General features: G+C 47.0%; 1 protein-coding gene and 1 pseudogene across 3 annotated transcripts in view; one reads left to right on the forward strand and one right to left on the reverse strand.

The window, feature by feature from the left end:
* The window catches only part of DGKD (diacylglycerol kinase delta), a 113,319-nt gene that overhangs the window by 51,498 nt on the left and 41,999 nt on the right, over window positions 1-19,822 (forward strand). The window contains exon 1 of one of the 2 annotated variants that reach the window (XM_080668047.1): window positions 16,515-16,768. The exons of the other annotated variant lie outside the window; for it this stretch is intronic. The gene's annotated coding sequence lies outside the window, so the exon portion shown is untranslated. Of the gene's footprint in view, window positions 1-16,514; window positions 16,769-19,822 lie in introns of those variants that run through there. 2 annotated transcript variants of the gene reach the window in all.
* LOC308248728 (zinc finger protein 746-like) lies at window positions 11,555-13,396 on the reverse strand (annotated as a pseudogene). Its single transcript has one exon. The product of its transcript is annotated as a zinc finger protein 746-like (transcript).

Here is a 19,822-nt window from a genome sequence, read left to right on the forward strand (position 1 = left end):
CTCACCTCCATCCCTGGATGTGTATTAGAAAAGCTGGTTAGTGTCAGGGTGCCATCTTCTCTACAGCCCTCACTGGCTGCAAAGTTCTAAAGATAGTGGGTCAGAGTAATTAGACATTTAGAAAATGGGAGTGGGGGTGGTCTCCACCTCATCTGTGGAATGGCTGTAGGGACACTGACCTTGAGGCAGGAGCCCTGGCGTCTGTCCTGTCCCTGACACTGAAAAGCAGGACCACTTCCTTGTCTGGAAAATAAGGGCCCAGGCATAGCTGATCCTGGAGGCTGTTGCCAGCTCTGGTTCTGCCTTCTGAGAAATGAACTTTATGGTTTGCTTTATCAAGAAGTATCTAATCACACCAAGGAATAGAGTGGGTATTTGTTGTTCCCAGAGTCATAGTGCTGGTTTGTCCAGGGCACTGCCTGTTCACACACCCTGTTGTAGATGAGTTAACACCCGTTAATGATTCTTAGCACCCACTTTGACTTGCAGAAGTTCCCTGGCTTGAGTGATAAATTGTATGGTCACTTTAGTCATTCAGAAAAAGGTTCACCTTGTCTTTTAAAGAATATTCCAGTACACTAAGATATCTAAACATTAAAAATACTATCTAATAAAAAAGTAATATGCAAATTAACCACCACTCCGTTACACCCACAAGCCACGCACACCAGCCAATCAGGAGCGAGTATGCAAATTAACCCAACTAAGATGGCTGCGGCCACAGAGAGAGCAGGAGGGAGGCTTGGGTTTCCCCGGCGATGGAGGAAGCCAGGCTTTCTGCACACCCTGGCCGGCCCAGGCCTCCGCTTAAGGCTACAGAGTTTCAATTATAGAAGATAAATAAATCCCAACAAAAATGGCGACAGCCATGGAGCTGGAGAGAGCAGGAGGCTAGGGTTGCCCCCGGTGATGGAGGAAGCCAAGCTTCTGCAGCCCTGGCCTGCCTTGGCCTCTGCTTAAGGCTACAGAGTTTCAATTATAGAAGATAAATAAATCCCAACAGAAATGGCTGCCACCACGAATTGAGCAGAAGGCTTGGCTCCGCTCCAGTCTACAAAGTTTCAATTGTAGAAGATAAATAAATCCCAGATACCAGGGCCTCTGCTTGGGTCGCTAGGGGGCGTGGCCGGCCTGCAGACCACCACAGGCCCCTCACCCAGGCTGCCCCATGCCCCAAGGGAACCCCCACTCTGATCCGGGACACCCTTCAGGGCAAACCAGCTGGCCCCCACCCGTGCACCAGGCCTCTATCCTATCTAATAAAAGAGTAATATGCAGATTGACCATCATTCCAACACACAAGATGGCTGTCCCCATGTGGTCAAAGATTCTGCCCCCATGTGGACACAAGATGGCCACCACAAGATGGCCAGCAGGAGAGGGCAGTTGGGAGGGACCAGGCCGGCAGAGGAGGGAAGTTGAGGGCGACTGGGCCTGCAGGGAAGGGCAGTTGGGGGGGGACCCAGGCCTGCAGGGGAGAGCAGTTGGGGGGGACCAGGCCTGCAGGGGAGGGCAGTTAGGGGTGACCAGGCCCGCAGGGGAGGGCAGTTAGGCATCAATCAGGCTGGCAGGGGAGTGGTTAGGGGGTGATCAAGCTGGCAGGCAGAAGCAGTTAGGGGCAATCAAGAAGGCAGGCAGGCGAGCAGTTGGGAGCCAGCAGTCCTGGATTGTGAGAGGGATGTCCGACTGCCCGTTTAGGCCCGATCCTAGTAGGATCGGGCCTAAACGGGCAGTCGGACATCCCTCAAGCGGTCCCAGATTGGAGAGGGTGCAGGTTGGGCTCAGGGACCCCCCCAACCCCGTGCACAAATTTCGTGCACCGGGCCTCTAGTATTTTATAACTTGGTTGAGGCATAATTGCTGTATAGTGACCTACACTATTTGAAGTGTACAGCTTGATGAATCTACACACAAACACACCACATATTGAAACTGTCACCGCAGTAAGGATAACAAACATTCAATCCCCCACATTTTCTTATAATCTTTCCCTCTCTACCTCCCCATCCCCAAGCAAACATTTCTATTTTTGCAGATTAGTTTGTATGTTTTTAGAGTTCTGTGTAAATTGAATAATGGTAGTATGTTCTTTTTTAAAAATGCTGGTTGCTTTGGCTCAGCATAATGATTTTGAAATTTTTCTTTTCAGGTATATAAATAATATGTTCCTTTTCCATAATTTGTTGATTCATTTACCTGTTGGTGGGTGTTTGAGCTGTTTCTAGTTTAGAGCTATTGCAAATAAAGCTGCAATGAACATTCATACACTAGTATATGTCTGTGTGTGGACGTATCTTTTCATTTCCCTTGGGTAAATACTTAGTAGCAGAATTGCTGGGTCATATAGTAAGTGTATGTTTAACTTTTTAAGAAACTGTTCAATTGTTTCCCAAAATGCTTGGAACATAACATTCCCACCAGTAGTGCATAAGAGTTCCAGTTGCTCCACACCAACTCTTGGTGTGGTCAGTCTTTTTATTTCATGTGTTCTGATAGATTCGTAGTGATATCTCATTGTGGTTTTAATTTTCATTTCCATTTCCATGGTGACAAATTATGTCAACATCTTTTCATGTGTTTATTGGCCATTTGTCTTTTGTGAAGTGTATGGTAGAATCATTTGCCCATTTTTCTATTGAACTGTTTGTCTTATTATTGAGTTGTAAGAGTTCTTCACACATTCTAGATATAAGTGCTTTGTTTGATATATGTGTTGCCAATGGTTTTCCAAATCTGTGGCTTGCCTTTTTTAAAATGGTATCTGCAGATGAACAGTGTCTTTCTTATTTGGTGACATTGAATTTATCAGTTTTTCTTTCTATATGGTTCATGCTTCTTGTGTTCTGTTCAAGAAACCTTTTACTACCTCAGCTTTTTCTAGAAGCTTTATAGTTTTAGATTTTACAGTTAGGATTGTGATTGATGTACAGTTAATTTTTGTGTAATGTGAGGTAAGAGTTAATATTAATTTTTTTCATATGATCAATTTTTTCCAGCAGCATTTGTTGAAGCGACTTTCCTTTCCCCATTGAATTACCTTGATGCCTTTGATACAGGTCAATTGACCATGTATTTGTGAGTCTATTTCCAGACTTTCTCTTCTGTTCCATTGATCTATATGCCTACACTTACCCTAATGCCACATTCTATTGATTACTGTAAATTTACAGTATGTGTTGAAATCACATAGGGCAATTTCTCTAACTTTGTTTTTTCTTTTTTACTTTATCTCTCTCTTTTTTAACTTTGTTCTTTCTTAAACTTGCTTTTGTTATTTTAAGTTCTTTGCATTTTCAGGTGACTTTTAAAATTAATTTGTCAATTTAATTTAAAAGAAAATTTCTCCTAGAAAATTTTTTAAAAATATTTTTTATTGTTTAAAATATTACATATATTAGTACATATATCTCCTTTTCCCCCCCAATTGACCTTCCCCCAGCCTCCCCTACCCCCTGTCGCATGCCCTCATCCCACGCCCCCAGTGTCTTGTGTCCATTGGTGTGCTTATATGCATGCATACAAGTCCTTTGGTTGATCTATTTCCCTCCCTCCCCAACACTCCCCAGCCTTCCCGCTGTAATTTCACAGTCTGTTCGGTGCTTTACTGCCTCTGTATCTATATTTTTATTCATCAGGTTATAATGTTCTTTATTTTCAATAAATGCGTGAGATCATGTGGTAATTTTCTTTCATTGCCTGGCTTATTTCACTTAACATAATGCTCTCCAGGTCCATCCATGCTGCTGCAAATGGTAAGAATTCCTTCTTTTTTATAGCAGCGTAGTATTCCATTGTGTAGATGTACCATAGTTTTCTAATCCACTCATCTGCTGATGGACATTTAGGCTGTTTCCAAATCTTAGGTATGGTGAATTGTGCTGCTATGAACATAGGGGTGCATATATCCTTTCTGATTGGTGTTTCTAGTTTCTTGGGATATATTCCTAGAAGTGGAATTATTGGGTCAAATGGGAGTTCCATTTTTAGTTTTTTGAGGAAACTCCATACTGTTCTCCACAGTGGCTGCACCAGTCTGCATTCCCACCAGCAGTGCACGAGGGTTCCTTTTTCTCCGCATCCTTGCCAGCACTTGTCGTTTGTTGATTTGTTGATGGTTGCCATTCTGACAGGTGTGAGATGGTACCGCGTTGTCGTTTTGATTTGCATCTCTCGGATAATTAGTGACTTTGAGCATGTTTTCATGTGTCTCTTGGTCTTCCTTCTGTCTTCTTTCGAAAAGATTCTATTTAGGTCCGTTGCCCATTTTTTTATTGGATCATTTATCTTCCTTTTATTAAGTTGTATAAGTTCCCTGTAGGTGTTGGAGATTAAACCTTTATCAGTGATAACATTTGCAAATATGTTCTCCCATACAGTGGGGTTTCTTGTTGTTTTGCTGATGGTTTCTTTTGCTGTGCAAAAGCTTTTTATTTTGATGTAGTCCCATTTGTTTATTTTCTCTTTAGCTTCCATTGCCCTAGGAGTGGTATCGGTGACTGGGTTCAGTACAGTCAGGAGCTTCCATCTCCCTTCTGCTAGGGAAAGCCTGCGGCAACCTCCGCATTCAGTCTTCTCTGCGAGCACTCGCGCGTGCGCCTCCAGACCCCAGCCCGCTGTGGCTCCCCCGAGTCTCCGAGTCTCGGTGTGCCTTTCTCTCTACCTGACAGTCCAGACTCCCCCTGTGTGAGCCTGGGTCCACGGGGTTTCCCCCAGAACTGGGGTTCAGTGCAGTCGGGGGCTTCCTTCCCCCTCCCACCAGAGAAAGTCAGCCAGGCACTCAGCCGCCCTTCCTCTCTGCGCGTGTCTCCGTACCTCAGCCCTTTGCCGCTCCTCTGATTCTCCGTGAGCTTTTCTCTTTCCTTCTAGTTGTAGAATTTCCACTCAGCCAGCTTTCCTGTGGTTCTGGATGATGTCCGTTCTGTCTTTTAGTTGTAGTTTTGAAATTGTTGTGCGAGGCAGCAGTTTAGGTGCTTACCTATGCCGCCATCTTGGTTTCTCCCTCTAGTAGTTGTTTTGTAAATCGCCTAGAAATTTCTATATAGACAGTCAGCATGTGCAAGTAGGGACAGTCTTAATTCCTCTGACCCAGATGCCTTTTATTTTATTCTCTTGCCTCATTGCCAAGGCTGCCAGTACAATGTTGAAGTAGTGAAGCAGTAGTCTTTTCCTTTCTTCCAATCTTAACAGGAAACAATTCAGCTTTTCAGTGTTAAGTATCATGTTAGTTATAGGCTTTTTTAAAAAAAATTCTCACCTGAGGACATCGAGAGAGAGAGAGAGAGAGAGAGAGAGAGAGAGAGAGAGAGAGAGAGAGAGAAACTTCGATTGGTTGCTTTCCATATCCTCCCCAGCTGAGGATCAAAACCAGAACCCAGGTATGTGCCCTGCCTAGGAAATGAGCTGGCAGCCTTTCAGTACATGGGATAGTACTCAACCAACTGAGCCACTTGTAGGCTTTTTATAGGCACTGTTTATCAGTTTGAGGATTTTCTTGTTTGCTGATAATTTTAATTAATGGATATATGCTGAATTTTGTTAAATACTTTTTTGGATATATTAAAGTAATCATGTTTCTCGCCTCCTTTATTTTTTTAAAAGGGCAAATTAAATTGATTGATTTTCGAATGTTAGACGAACCTTGCATTCCTGAGATAAACCCTATTCATGATGTATTATTCTTTTATTTATTATTGGCTTCAGTTTGCTGTTATTTTGTTTAGGATTGTTTTTTGTTTGTTTTAATCCTCACCTGAGAATATTTTTTCCCATTGATTTTTAGAGAGAATGGAAGGGAGAGGGAGAAATAGAGAAACATCTATGTGAGAGAGACACAACAATTGGTTGCCTCCTGCATGTGCCCAATAGGCACTGGGGATTGAGCCTGCAACCATTGTACGTGCCCTTGACCTGAATTGAACCCGTGACCCTTCAGTCCACTGGCTGGTGCTCTAACCAACCAGCCAGGACTGTTAAAGATTTTTGCATCTATATCCATGAAAGATAGTGATCTTCAGTTTTCTTTCTTTTCTTTGTCTTTATTAGGTTTTGGTACTTAGGTTAAGCTGGCTTTATAAAACATAAACTAGCATCATAAAATGAGGATCATTGTTCTGATAAAGTTTGGTGTTATTCCTTTCTTAAATTTTTGGCTATAATTTACCAGTGGATCTGACTGAGTGTGGAATGTAACGTTTTTGAGTTTGGGGTAAAGTTTTTGATAGTACCTTTGCAATTTTTTGATAATGAATTAAAATTTTTAATGGATGTAGGTTCTTCAGGTTTTTTGTTTCTAATGTCTATATAGACATTTTATGTATTGATTTCTGTTTGTTGGAGGAAGAGATATAAACTTCCTGAGAGAAGGAATGACCTGGGACTTACTAATTCTCCATATCCCAGTGCTCCAGAGCCACATGTGGCACAAAGTAGACATTCTGTAAATACTCTTGGGTTAATTGGTTTGTTGTTGCTGTGTATCTATCCCTTGGCTTTTCTGTCTGGGAAGCTTTTGTGTCTGCTCCATCCACATGGGACTGTCACAGCTGTGCCATGACAAAGGGAGATGCCTACTAAGTCAGACCAGCTGGCCTTGGCTGACCCGCATGCCATGGCTGCCCCTGTCGTTGTTCAGATATCTGGTGATTTGTCCACAGCACTGGGAGACAGATTCTTTGGGTCAGAGCTTGCTGAAAGGGAAAAATTACAAAATTTTTCTGTTTTAGTTTTTTAAAATGTTAAATCCTGTGGTTGGAATGAAATTTTTGAAATATATTTGAAATACCAGAGGAATACAGGAAATTTGGTCAGAGGAAAGGAGTAAACTGGCTGAAGCTTGGGAAGGGGGTTATAGATGAGAAGGGTGGTGACTTTGCATGTGATCTACCTGCCTGCTGGGAATGTGCTTTGAGATCATCTATCCTGGATCACTTACATATAAAAGCCCCCGACTGAGTATATCGGTCACTTGGGGAGTTCAAGGCAGGCTGATTTGGACTGGGCATCTCTGAGAGGACTTGACTGCTGTGACCGTGTCCTCCATTCAGGCCCCCAACATCTGGAGGGGGTCTAGTGCCCACTCCCCCATTGCATCTCAGGGGCTGGCTCTTTGTGCACTTGCAACAGCTCCAGAGATTGGGTGTGGGAGCCAGGGCGACCAAGAGGACGACCATGTTCCTCCCAGTCCTGTCTCCTTCCTGGGTCGAGATTCGAAGGACACAGGCTCCTATGCTAATTAGAGTGCTGTGTGCATGTGCTGGCACTCACGGCTCCCCAGGCCATGTGTGTCATTGGGTGGGCACTCCATCCCTTGAGGAGGGAGCTCCATGGGCCACTATGTTCCCTGGACATAATGATTTGGCTAAATCTCTTCTGGCCCCAGACATGTCCTACAAGCAGTGTGGCCTTGAGGAGTCCCCTATCCTCTCTGGGCTTTTATTTCCCAATGTAAGAAAAGGGGTTAGAACAAATGGTCATCCAGTTACGGGCATATGTGTGTGACCTCACCTTCCAGCTAAACCTGACCATGTGATAGTCATCAGCTGTGAAGAGAACTGGCTCAGATCCAGCCATCCTTGCTTGTCTCCTCCTACAGCTTTGTTTCACAAGCAACAAATTTGAATACCATGTTGTGGTGGTGGTGTTTATTTTTTATTTTTTATTTTTATGTGAAAGTAACAGGTCTGTAGACATTTTCCTTAGACTTAGTTCTGGGGGAGAGGAGATGACTGCCCCTTTTGTCTTGCATGGTGGTTCACCTGGGAGGGGTGAGGCCATTTCATGGCCAGGTTCCCGCTTGAGGATTCTGCTCCTCCTGGCCTTGTTCTTTGCCAAGAGCAGTGGTCGGCAAACTCATTAGTCAACAGAGCCAAATATCAACAGCACAACGATTGAAATTTCTTTTGAGAGCCAAATTTTTTAAACTTAAATTTCTCCTAATGCCACTTTTTCAAAATAGACTTGCCCAGGCCATGGCATTTTGTGGAAGAGCCACACTCAAGGGGCCAAAGAGCCACATGTGGCTCGCGAGCCGCGGTTTGCCAACCACTGGCCTAGAGCAAAGCTTGAGAGCATCCTCACACGGGTAGCAGTGTGGCATCAGCATGGGGTATGGTCTTCTTCCCAGACAGTTAAGCTTTCAGGATGAATCGCAGTCAAGTCCACAAGGTGAAACTATATAGAAATGTTCCTTGTGAAACGGGTGTGTTAGGGGAATTATGCTGAAGTATTTATCAGTGTAGTGTTTTTCACTTTATGAGGCCTTACACTTTAACTTGCTTACTAAATGTAAGTACACATACACAGTTTTCATAGGTGACTATGTAAATGGGAAGTGTTCAGTTCCATGAGTTTTTATTGAGCACATATTACCTGCCGGGCACTCAGGGATTCCTCTGGGAGCAGAACTGGCTCCTTTGTGGAACCAGAGGCAGAAGGGACGAGGTGCAAGTTCCATCTTTTATGCAGCAGATTGCATTTTACACCTCCACTTCTAATTATTCTATGTCCTTCCTAAGGTATATGGGACCAATAATTTACATCAGAGGTTAGCAGTAAACTTTTATAGAGAGCCATGTATTTTCAGGCTTTGAGGGCTGTAGGGTCTCGGGCTATATATAGCAGCCAAAACAATGTCAACAAGTGGGTGGTGGCTTCGTTTCAGTAACTTTGTTTAAAGAAGAGGGGACAGGCTGGAATTTGCCCAGCCCTGACTTGGGTCCTCAGATTTGGTCTGCGGGGTTGTTATTTCAAACTTACTGGTATTCTTTGTTAAATCAGGCTCCCTTAGTGTTGCTGCCCATTTGAGTTGAGAGTTTTGAATTCTTATCTAATGAAGTAAGTCAAGCTATTTACCTGGCAGATAAGGAAAACTCAAGTTCTGTGCTGGAGCTTTCTCCTCTGTGAGGTGAGGGGCATAGTGTCTCAATTCAGATGAGGTTTGGGATGTTTAACAGAAAACACAGGCAATAGAGGTTTAACTAAGGTAGAGGCTTGTCTTTCTGTTTTTGAAAAAACCAGGGGCAGAGACCAGGCTTCCTCTCTGAGTCCCGTCATGGCAGATGCCACAGGGAGACAGGGAGGAGGTAGCCCGGACCAGCGATGGCTGCCGCTGCTTCCCCCAGTGATGGCCCTTGCTGCAGAGTGGTGGGAAATGTGCTGTTAGCTGGGCCAACAGAGGCGACCAGATACAGCAGGGTCAGTTTGGAACGAAGAAGAGGAAAATGCATGTAGTTTTTGTCCCAGATGTTGATTTTGTAGGAAAAAAGAAAGGGATAGGTATATTTTAAAATACTTTTTTACTATAGAAAATACAGAAAACCAGAAGGAAAAGAAAAAATAATCACTCAACCCACCACCTAAAAGGTCAATTTCCAGTTTTCCAGGCTGTGTGTCTTGCCCTTTAATCAGCCTCCCTCCCTCCATCCTTTGTTAGGCAGCACTATAATGTAAAGATGCCCTTTCATACATTCTTTGTAAACCTGGTTTTCCCCTTTGGCGGTTTGTTTGTTTTCTGACTGCGTAGTATGTTGCCTGGTTTACTTAGCTCATCAATAAAGGCAGGCATAAGACTGTCCCAAGGGTGGCCGCCTGGTGAGTCAGCACTTGCAGCATTTTTTCCTTGGGCCTGGGATATCTTACTGCCTAATCAGATTGACCTTTGGTGGTCAGTAAAGTGCTTGGCTGACCTTGGACTGCAGAGATTGCTTATGAACCCCTCCCCTCCCCTCCCCTCCCCTCCCCTCCCCTCCCCTTCCCTTCCCTTCCTACCAGTTACTGTAACATTACTGTAGATGTACTTGGGTGTAAGCAGATCTACCGTCAAACCATCCCAGAGAAAAATAGATACATTATGACAGCATGGTGGTGGCAAGATTGCCACAGCCTTTCTACCCTCCTCCTTCCATCCCATGATCCACTGTTAGGGTACTTCGAATTAGATTTCATGATCACTGGATCAATATTAGTTTGATCAATATTAGTTTGATCAATATTAGTTTGATCAATATTACTTGGAGCTCATTGCTCCCTCTGTGCGGTAGCCAAGAGGGCAATGCACTTAGTCCTTTTTGCTGGGTGTGTTTCTCTAACAAAAAGTGCACTGGCCCAGTAGGGATCACCAGCTGCAGGAGGAGGCCCGCCAAAGGGGAGCTTAGCACTGGGCTCCCCGCCTTCAGGCTCTGCCTTGGAATTGCTTATTGTGTCTTAGATCTTTGTGCATTTTGCACGTAACCCCACAACTCAGCTGCAGCAACTTTCATTCTTCAAGTTCCTTCACTTTTTTTAAAAGGTAAAGTTCTATATTTACTGTAGCTTTTCTTTTTTTTTCTTTTTTTCCTGGTTAGGTTTTATTTTAACAGGGCATTTCCTCTTAATGTGTTTTTCAAAATATCAGTTATATCAATTAGAGGTGTAAACAGGCACAAAATATACAGTACAGAGAAACAATTTTCTTAACTAGTCTATTGCCTAACAAAAGCACACATGGGGGAGCTGAATGAATAGCAGCCCTGGTCTCTCCTGTGCGGGGGGATAAGAGACCTAGAGGCGGCTTCAAAAAAAACCAGGAATGATTACTTGGGGACAGCACTGTGGTAGAATTAAGAAACCTGGGCCCATGTCCAATTCCACCGTTAGGATGTCAGCAGAGGAGCATCATCCATACCCAACCTCTCAGATCTTGCTGGGAGTGCACACACCAGGGAGGCCCAGGCTCAGCTAAAGCCTGAGGCCTGATGATTTTGCTCATGCACATGTGGGACAAATCTTCTGAGAGGGCAAAAACAGTTTTCCTTCCCCAAACTTCATGAACTTCTGGGAGGATAAGCCATGTCTAGCCTGAGGCTTTTCCCAACTGCTGCCCCCACCCCCCACTGGCCCCACGGTGCAAGGCTGAGTGAGATGTATTCCCTTTGAGTTAATTTATTTCTCATCTCTAACAAGAACACTTGCCTTCCGGTTTCACAAAGTCACAGTAACAAATGAGATATGATGGGGAAAGAATTTTGACAATGAAAAAACATTACACAAAGGACACAGAAGCATTTTGCTAGAGCGGAAAAGCAGCTCCAGGTGGGGTTGGCAGCCCAGGAGTCCAATAGAGATGGCCAGTGGCCCCTAACAGGAAAACACACAGTAGTGCCAGTACTGTTGGGGGGCCTTTTCAGTTGGAGAGGCCAGCTGGCTGCTCTGGGGACGAGTCCTTCTCCCTGCTGAGATGAGGCTAGAGTTCCACAGCACCCAGCTGGCCTCAGGTCCCAGGAGGCTTGGAGCCCCAGGCCCAGCCCAGCCCTGGGCAGAGCAGGGTCTCAATTCCCCAGGACTTCTTGCTAAGACCATCTCATCCTAGGAGTCAGTGGGGCCAGGGGAGGTCTGGTCCGGGTCCCTCCTCACTGTGTCCTCAGCCCCACCGACCTTCACGTCAGACTTGGTAAGGACAAGTCTCCACTCCCGCCTCTGCGTTGGCCGCCACCCCAAGGACATCTGAAAACGGGACTTTTTACACTTATGGCCCTCAAGGGTCAGAAGGCTGAGACAACTCTGGCCATCCTGGGGTGCCTCATAGGTCCCCGCCCTCGGTGGGTCCCAGGACACTCAGGCCACAAGTCCAGTCGGTCACAAGGTCTGTGGAGGCTAAGGGTCCTTTGGAAGCAGGGCTCTTGAAGGGGCCCGGGGGAATGGCAGCGGCTGGCCCTGGGCCGTGTGGTTGCACTGGTGCTTGCGAAGGTGGTCCTTGCGGATGAAGCTCTTGCCGCAGCTGGTGCAGGTGCAGGTGCAGGTGCAGGTGAAGGGCCGCTCACCCGTGTGGGTTCGGTAGTGGTCGATGAGCTTGGAGCGCTCAGTGAAGCGCTTCTCGCACTCCGTGGAGGGGAAGGGCCGCTCACCTGTGTGCAGCATGCGATGCCAGATCAGGTGGGCTGGTGGTGTGAAGCAGCGCCCGCATTCCCCGCACTGCAGGGTGTTTCCATCCCGCACAGCCGCTGCCGCCCCATCGCAGCTGCCCGCAGCTGCGCTGGTGTGCGCTCAGGCTCACCTGTAGCTGGAAGCTCTTCCCACACATGGCGCAGGTGAAGGGCCATCACCTGGGAGACGCGGCTGGGTGCTTCTTCAAGCCAGGCTTGTGGCCAAAGCCTTTGGTCCGGCCAGGGTATTTACAGGGGTCACTGAAGGGTCTCGGGGCCTGGCCTGGGTCCAGCACAGCCTCTCCATTGTCAGGGGAGGAATAGGGCAGCCCCTCAGGCCCAGTCCTCGGGTTCAGACCCACAGGAGGTTTACACCTGAAATCCAGCCCCACTGGACTCCCCCAAGAAGCCAGTCCCCTGGTGGGGTCTCATCCTGGGCCACTGCGGGGCTGGGGTCTCCCAGGTCTCTTTCAGGCCGGGTGGACTCTCTGAGCCCCAGCACAGGGTCCTGGCTGGGAAAGGAGCTGCCCTGGCTCTCCCAGGCACCTTCCTGGACAGGACGAGGGAAAAACCTTGTGGCTTGGCCTGGTCCAAATAGGGTCCCGTGGGCCTCTAGGCCAGTAGGGTGCACTGGTGTGGTCACCAACTCCTCTTCCTGGACTTCAGTTTTTATCACAATTTTTACATCTGCTTCTGTGGAGTCCGCCATGTTGAGCTTTAGGGTCCCGTCTGAACATGTGGAGGAGGGGTGGTGGGGAGGGAGAACTGCGTGCCAGGAAGTAGGTGGGATAGTGGTTGAGAAGTCGGAGTGGACGCCAGAAGCAGCATCTGTAGAGACATCTCCTGCTCCAGAATGCAGCCGACTGAGGCCCCATGGCTCCTCCCTGATATCTGGCTGTCCAGCTGCCCACGCTTCTACCCCCAGAGCCTGCTGCTCCTGGAGCTGGAGCTCACCCTCCTGCTTGATCTGCATTAAGAGGTCAGGGGCAGAAACTGGGGCTCCCGAGCCTGGACTCGGGTCCACAGGAACGTCTGAAACCTTGGGGGCTGTGCGGCGCCAGCCACACGGCTCCTTCCCTGGCTCAGTCCGGGAGAGGACCTCGGGTTTGGAGATGGCGTAGTTCAGGGAGACCAGTGTCTCGTAGTTACCCCTCATCATGTGCTTGTACAGCTCCTTCTGCCATTCGTCCAGCTTGCCCCACTCCGTGGGGGCTTCCCCCTTGCTGCCCGGGGGCAGCTGCAGGACCCAGAAGTTCCTGTTCTTCAGCAGGTTTTCCATATTCTCCAGCCGCCTCTGCAGCCGCCTCTGCAACGGCCCACTTGCCCTCCATATGGTTCCCGAACTCCAAGGTCGTCTTCTCATAGTTGGCCAACTTCTGGGCCATCCCTGTTCGACCATAGAGCAAGTGGGCAGCCTGCGATTCGATCTTCCTCTCCCTTGCTTGAATGGTAGCTGACATTGTCCAGGGAGAAATCAGAGCTGTGGCCGCCTCGGCCATGGCCTTGTGCAGTCTGGTCCTGCCCGGAGGAAGTCACCGTTGCCGCTGTGCGGCCTGACACAGGCTGGCTCTGGCCTCTCCACAGGCGCTGCCCACCCGGCCGGCCCACGCAACTCAGTCCTCAGATGCGCCACGGTCAGCGCCCTGCTGGTCCACCTACTGTAGCATTTTCTTATGTACTAGTATTTTTGTTAGGATTGCTGTTATTTGTTAATGCTTGGTTACAAAATTGCACAGGTTTTGAGTGCTCTGTCCCAGCTCATCCTTTCCCATGAGACTTATTTTTATTGTGTCCTTTTATAGAGTGTGAGGGTTTACCGCATTGCCTTATAGCAGCGATTTTCAACCATGAGCGAGAATTTTTAAAACATGCAATACTGACTATTGCATCAGGGGCACCGAACTCTTTTCCCATACATTGTCAGATAAAAAAGTGACAATAGCCAACACAACAATATCCACTTGGTGTGAATGAAGTATAATTATACCTATTTTTTTTTGTCAGATTGGCAAAATAATATATTTTTTGGTGTGTCACAGAATTTTAGTAATTTGTGTGTCATAAGATGAAAAGGTTGAAAATCTCTGCACTAGCAAAAACACTTGTAATGTTTCACCAATGCTAGGATTGTTTTTATTCACCTTTATATACAAACTGCACTGGGGGCGGGGAGGGGTGTTCCTCAGCCTGGCCTGTGCCCTTTAGCAGTCTGGGAGCCCTCGGGGGATGTCTGTCAGTTGGACATCCTTAGTACTGCTGCAAAGGCAAGAGAGGCTCCTGCCACTGCTGCTGTGCTCGCCAGCTGTCAGCCTGGCTTGTGGCTGAGCGGCGCTCCCCCTGTGGGAGTGCACTGAGCACCAGAGGGCAGCTCCTGCAATGAGCGTCTGCCCCCTGGTGGTCAGTGCGCATCATAGTGACTGGTCATTTTGCCATTCGGTCTATTTGCATATTACCCTTTTATTATATAGGATACTAGAGGCCTGGTGCACAGATTCGTGCACTGGTGGGGGCATGGCCTGCGGGGATCTGCCCGCTGTGGGAGCACTGCTCATCCCGGTCAGCCAAGAGGCTGTGGACCAGCCCTCTGATCGGCTGTTGAATGAGGAAATTAGTCTGAGCTGAAGACATTTCGGGGTAATGTCTTGGGTAAAGGTGTGTTCTGTGTCCTGGAGGAACCTGGCAGAGAGCTTTGCACCCCAAAGCCACTCGGTGAATGTCCTTGATGTGTGATGCCAGGTTGGTTATACCATCGGGGATGTTCAAGGTAGCTGTGCTCCAAGATCCTCAGCCATCAGGACAGCCTCCCCGGGGGTCCACAGTCACGTGCCCTCTTGCCATCCACCTATGCCAGCTGCCCGTGCTCTTTCTAGAACACAGCTTAGAGGGCTTGCATCAGCTGGTGGGGTCAGGCCAGTCTCTGGATTGTCTCAGGTATTTGATAGGTGCAGAGACTCAGCCTCATCCTGGTCAGCCAAGCAGTGCTCCCACTGTGGGAGTACACTGACCACCAGGGGGCAGCTTCTGCATTGAGCATCTGCCCCCTGGTGGTCAGTGTGCATCATAGCAATTAGTCGACTGGTTGTTCTGGTTGTTCTGCTGTTCGGTTGCTGGGCTTTTATATATATAGATGAGTAAGTAAGTACCATAACCCAAACAAACAAAAAAACCCTCCCAGGTCTTATCACTGAGATCCTAAATTTAAACACTATTATAGAGACCTGTGGTTCTCAAACATGGGTGGGATGAGGGGGTGGGGGAGTGTGATCAACCCACAGAAGACTTCAGTAGTCAGAGACATTTTGGGCTGTGATCACTTGGGGGCGGGGGAGTATGTCCAGGGTTGCTGCTCAGCATCCTACAATGTTGTGGGAGACAACAAAGAATTAATTGGTCTCAGATGTCAGTAGTACAGAGGTTTAAAAACCCTAACTTAGACAAATAGTTTTTTAGGTGTTTCCTATGAATATTAATACATATGCTTTAGTTTCACAAACAGTGGGATCAGTTATACACATACTAATTTGTAACTTGCTTTTAAAATTTCTGTGTCCATAATATGCAGTCTCATCCTTTTAACAATTGGCTATAAGGTATTCCATTGTATGATTGAGTCATCATTTATTTCACTACTCCCCAGTTTTGGAGATTTAGGTTATTTCTCGTGTTTCGCTGTTGGGAACATGCTAGATTTTTTTGGTTTGTATTTTGCCTTCTTCGTGCCCGTTTCCTGTTTCCTACCTGCTATTGGGGAAGTGCCTTCTGGGGCACCACCTCCATACCTGGTACCCTTCCTGTGGTGGTGCCCCTCCCCAGGGGCTCTCTGCCTCCACCACCCATGCTCAAGGTGGGCTCTGCTCTATCTCTGAGGTTTCCCACACATCAAACACATTGCAAGTCTTAATGAAGCACTGTTGAAATACTGAATAGATGAATAACCCCAAATAAGTTTTTCATGTTTCAGTTTTAGGTATTACTTCTTGCTTCATTTTACTTTTTGTTCCTTTTTAAAAATCTGTCTTCTGATAGATTACATGTGATTTTTAACCTCTGGCCCAATTGGCTTTGCTGCCTGCCTGGGCGTCCTGCATTCCTGATTGCTGGTGTCCTTAGGAAGGCTATGAGGTGGGGCAGAGCTGGGCGGAGGGTGCTTGGCCTTGACTGTCTGCTCGGGCCCCTGGGCAGGTCAGTAGCTGCGGTCGTGATGACCCCATCACCACTTTGCCCCCAGAGATTGGAAGTGAGGTGCGGATTCAGGGAGGAAAGTGTCCCATCAGTAATTCATGCCTGGCTCCTCTCTGGGGCTCAGGCAGCAGGCAGAGCTGAATGCCTGGAGGTCTGGACCTGCCTTCTGGGGCTTCTTTTGCACAGGGACCTTCAGGAACTTGTTTGCATGTGTCTATTTTTGTGTTTTGTATGGCACTCTGTGAGGAAGTGAGTTGTCTACGCACATCCAGCTGTTTTGAATAGTCTGTGTCTCAGGGGGCTTTAAGGTAGGATTTGTGTGCACCATTCCAGGGTTTTGGGCAGCATCTGAACATCAGGATGTGAGTAACAGGAAGTGACAGAAATTACCTAGTATGTCAGATGCTTATTCTCAGCCACTTTTTCAAGCCCTGCAGACCAGGGAGCTATATTTAGGAGCGCGTTTCCAGGCTCCTGGTCCTGTCCCAGTACTGTCGCTTTTCCACTCTTCTGGTCAGTGCTGACCTGCGTGGGGCTGCTTTGTTACTCTCGCATCTCTGGTCTTCTTTGGTGGTCCATGGGTTCTTGTCTATTTATGTTAAAACTCAGTTTTTGGTTTTTCTGGACCACTCTAATTCTGATCCATTTTGAGCAGTTGGATAATGTTCTGAAAGAGAGGAGAGCGGCAGGTAAGAGTTCCAGGTGATGGTGGGCAACATGGGAAGCTGTGTGGGAAAGAGGTTAAACTGTAAGGATTTAAAATGAAGTGAGTTGTGGGCTCGATCCCCAGTGAGAGGTGGATCAATGATTCCCTTTCATCATAGATGTTTCTATTTCTCTCTCCCTCTTGAAAATCAATAAAAATATATTTAAAAAAAATAAAATGGAGTGGAAAAAATTATAGATTATTGGGTCTCTGGAGGGTTGACTTTTGTCTTGTATTTCTTATAAGAGGAAGGCTGGGATTTTTAAAGCCATTGCCTTGGTATATGACTTCACCTACCTGTTAGAAACAGCCTTTAGTCCCTATCTGGCCAGATAGAAAGCCTGCAGGACAGGTGAGTTTTTCTGTGATGAATTCCTGTGATAAGCTTTGTCACAGGAGAAATTTCTCCCCTGATCTTTAAAACAAGCACTGTGGAGCCTGGAAGTCACCTGCCTAGGTGGAGCACTCCTTGTTCGTACTGCTGTAGATGTGGTGTTGGACGGTGTTTTAGGCAGGTGCTGACCAGATGCCCACATGGGCTGCTCGGTGTCCCCTGAGCCCAGGTGTCTGCTATGGCTGCCATCTCGCTGCAGGAGTAGCTGGGGAGCCAACCATTTGCTCTTATGTGTTGTCTTGTATGCTCTGACCTGTGCTGGGCCTGGGTATGGCTCCTGTTGCTAGCAGCAATAATGTTCTATCTTCTTCCCTTCAGAGTGACCTGAGGGCCAGGCACTGGTACTCATTTTGCAGGTTAAGAAGTTGAGGACTAGAGAGACAAGTCATTTGTACCAGCGACTCTTGACGTTTTAGTCCATGGAACTTTTGCAGAATTGCTCCTGTGCCACACCACACACCAGTAAACCTCACTGAAGCTTATTGAGCTGGCTTGTCCTTTGAGCTGCAGGACACGTATCTCTGTGCTTTGAGGATCCTGAACAAGGAGTTTCTAGGGTTCGATGTTAGCTTCCAGCGGCTGCCACCCTAATGATTCATGGAAGACGGGTTATTTTGGGAGAGAAGGCTTTTTGTTGGTCTCTAAAAGCTTCCTTCTGGGGGATCTCACCAGTACCTCCCTCTTCCTCCTTTTATAAAGCATGCCCCTTACTTTCACACACTCAGCCAGCTCTTTAAGATTAGGGATTCTACTCCAGCATGAGATATCTGAGAGGCAACTTAGGCACAGTAGTGTCTGCCATGAAACATATGGCAGCCAGTGGAGCCTGCCTGGTGTGAAACTGCCAGAGGGCCTGGTGACGTCATGGTGTTCTCTGTGGTGAGAATGCAGGCATGGAAACCAAGTTCCAGCGCTGGAGAGTTCCCCAGTTTTACTAGCAGAATCTGTCTGCAGGCATGGCTTCAGGCTGAGCCATTCCCTTTTGTAATGTGAAAGTATACGTTTATATAGTATATAAACTATACGAACTGTATGTGTGTGTATATACATATACATAAATACAGTAAACTACAAATACAAGACATGCTGTATGTGTCACCAGCTCTGGCTTGGGCATTTTAGCTTATTTTTGTGCCAAAACTTTTAACATTTAAAAAATCATTAAATATTTTAGGCATTCAAAAAGTAATATACTGGCTTGGCCAAAGTGGCGCAGTTGGTTGAGCATCATCCTGTGCACCGAAAGGTTGCCAATTTGGTTCTGGGTCAGAGCACATAACCTACCTGGATTGCGGGTTTGGTCTCCATTGAGGGCCTGTAAGGAAGGCAACTAATCGATTGTTCTCTTTCACATTGGTGGTCCTCCCGCTCCCCCTTCCCTCTCCCTCCTTCCCCCTTCCCCTCCCTCTCCCCTCCCCTCCCCCCCGTCCTTTTCCCTCTCTCTCCCCCCTCTCCCCTCCCCTCTCTCCCCTCCCCCCCTCCCCTTCTCCTCCTCCCTCTCTCTAAGTATGTCCTCGGTGAGGATTAAAAAAAGAAAGTAACATACTGAACAACTGTGTACATTTCCTGGCCTGAGAAGGAAACATTATGGATGTGCTTGCAGTCCTTTGTCTTCCCTTTCCTACACTCCTGCCCTTCCTCCCAGAGTTCACTCCCATGCTGAGTTTGGTGTCTATCACTTGTTTGCATGTTTTTAATACTTGTTCTACTCATATATGTAGGTACAAACAATATGTGGCATTTTTCACCAGTTTTAAATTTTTGAGTAAATGGTACAACCTGCTTTTCCCACCCAGCATTGTGTTTCTGAGATTTAGTCATGTGGCCACATCTATCTCTAGTTAAGTAGTTCAAAGTTTAAAACAACTGATTCCTGGGGAGTGGGGAGTGGGGAGTGGGATGTGAATCTCACAGTTACAAGTGTAGCCCAAGTTGAGGACCACAACGCTTAATTGTTAGTGTTTATGGCTTATGTATACAGTGTCCTACTGTTGACTTGTGTTTCCCCAGGTTTCACCACTGTAAACAGCACTACCGTGAACTCATACTTGTTTTCCTGGGCACTTGGGCACAAGTTGCTCTGGAGTTTGTTTCTGAGGGTAGAATTGCCGGGTGTGTACATCTTCTGTTTGATGAGATATTGTCAGATTGCTCCCCTAAACGTCACTTTTTAAACTACTGGCAGCAGTGGTAATTTATGAGGGATCTCCTTTCTTGTTTTAATGTAGCCAAGCTGCTGGCAAGGTGAAGAGCTCATGGGTGAGATGACATTCTGATAAGACACCTCAGCCTCAACATGCCCAAAATGGAACTACTGGTCCCCACCCCACAACTGCAGAGCCTGTTCACAGCTTTCTGTCCCAGGATAGTGGCACCTCCTCCAGCTGTTCAGGTGTTGCTGTTGGCTCCTCTGCCTCACAGCCATCCATCCATCCATCCAGTCAGTCTATCAGGAGATCCTGTTGCCCTCAGCATACTTCAGAAAGCACCTTCCCTTTATCTCTTGATGGGATCTCTGAGCTCCCTTCCAAAGGGTTTCCTGACTTCTGTCCTGGCCCTTATACTCAGTTTTCAATAAAGCAGCCAGAATGGATGTTTTTAAACCTAAGTCAGATGCCAGACTTCTGCTCAAAAACTCTGTGG

Source organism: Plecotus auritus, assembly GCF_963455305.1.
Source record: "Plecotus auritus genome assembly, chromosome: 5".
In the NCBI taxonomy this organism is placed as follows: Eukaryota; Metazoa; Chordata; class Mammalia; order Chiroptera; family Vespertilionidae; genus Plecotus; species Plecotus auritus.